This window comes from Octodon degus, unplaced genomic scaffold (genome assembly GCF_000260255.1).
Source record: "Octodon degus isolate 3935 unplaced genomic scaffold, OctDeg1.0 scaffold00088, whole genome shotgun sequence".
NCBI classification, from domain to species: Eukaryota; Metazoa; Chordata; class Mammalia; order Rodentia; family Octodontidae; genus Octodon; species Octodon degus.
In genome coordinates this window covers 10,768,800-10,770,279 of record NW_004524664.1, presented here as the reverse complement: position 1 = coordinate 10,770,279, position 1,480 = coordinate 10,768,800, and the positions used below count along the sequence as shown (strand labels likewise).

At 33.6% G+C, this 1,480-nt stretch overlaps 1 protein-coding gene and 1 non-coding gene across 3 annotated transcripts in view; one reads left to right on the top strand and one right to left on the bottom strand.

Annotated features, from left to right (window-relative positions):
* Positions 1-1,480, top strand: part of Nrg1 (neuregulin 1) — a 1,208,067-nt gene that overhangs the window by 781,459 nt on the left and 425,128 nt on the right. The window lies entirely within an intron of this gene.
* Positions 241-342, bottom strand: LOC111818357. Its single transcript, XR_002822375.1, has one exon. It is a non-coding gene; the product is annotated as a U6 spliceosomal RNA (small nuclear RNA).

The following is a 1,480-nucleotide window of genomic DNA, read 5'->3' as shown; positions in this document are numbered from 1 at the left end:
TTTTTGCCTGATTTACTATTTGCTAGAGTATTAAAGTTCCCCAGTAGGATTGTTTTCAAATCTATCTGCCTCTTTTTTTCTTTACTTTCTTTCTTTTCTTTTTTCTTTTTTTTTTTTTTTTGGTTTTTGGTTTTTGAATCAGGAATTGAACTCAGGACCTTGCACTTGGCAAGCAGATCAAGTAGTATTTGCTGTATAAAGTTGGTTGCAATAATACCTGGTCTATGTATATTTACAAAAAAACATATGTAATGCTCCATGAATTTGCTTATCATCCTTGCTCAAGAGCAATGCTAATCTTTATATTGTTTTAATTTCATTGTATGTGTTGCTGAAAAATTCACATGTCTTATTAAAAACACATTAGGAATTTACATTAATTAATGAAATATTCTCAGCTAGCTCTCCCTGAAAGTGATCATGCAGGCTTGCAATGGAATAAGTACTATGGCAAATAAATCAGTAGAAATCTCTATAATATTCCTGAGAATTTTTTTCCTCTTTCATAAATTAGTGGATAGGTATGGATTGTGCAAAGCTGACCTCTGGCTGATTTACAGAAAACATATTTGAAATAAAACATTAAAATATATCATTTTGTAATGTTACATGTATATTTTTTTCTTCACTGTTTAGCAGACTTTTCTGGAAATTATGAGTCTTCCTTGTGCAGAATAACATAAATTTATTTTCTTAGTCAGAAAAAATAGATAGCCCAAGTGGAAGAAAGAACATATGATTTTTGAGGTCTTACTGCTTAAAAATCTATGGGAAATAAATCACATTTCCCAGAGTTTTTATTTCATTGTTAATTACACATTGGCTGGAGAAACCAAACATCCAAAAGTAGGTGTGTGTGAATAGCTGTAGATTGCCATTTTTTGTAAATGTATTCTTTTGGGATCTCAATCAGAACATAAGAATAATTTAAATAAATCCAATCGTGAAAAATTTTCTCATGCTCTGTCGAAGGTTTCTGCTAAAGATATTAGAGGCTTTGCATTCTAATAGCTGCACTCTTTTCTCTTGGGGTCCCTGATTGAGATTTAATGCAGAGGCCTCACTATGTTTATTTTTGTTATCCAATAATTCTTAATATTACCATAGCTGATGAGAGTTAGAAATCACACAATCCCCTACTAGCTTGGAATCAGGGAAGATACACAGAAAAAATGCGCAAGTAAATCAGAGCAAATGCAAAGAAGAAAAAAGATAAAATCTCTTTCACATAGCTTTGTGCTTTAGGAAGGAGTACTGTTGAGGTGACATGGAGGAAACTGTTACCTCTTGCTGCTTAGCTGGGCAAAGGGACATCCTTAGTCACGTTCTGATGTTGTCTCTGCAAAGCTTGTGTTTTCCTGAAGCAGTAGAGGGTGCTATGCTGACATAATTGAAAAGATGTGAAGTTTCTGTCATGGTGAAGAGAGAATCTCTCTCTCTCTCTCTCTCTCTCTCTCTCTCTCTCTCTCTCTCTCTCTCT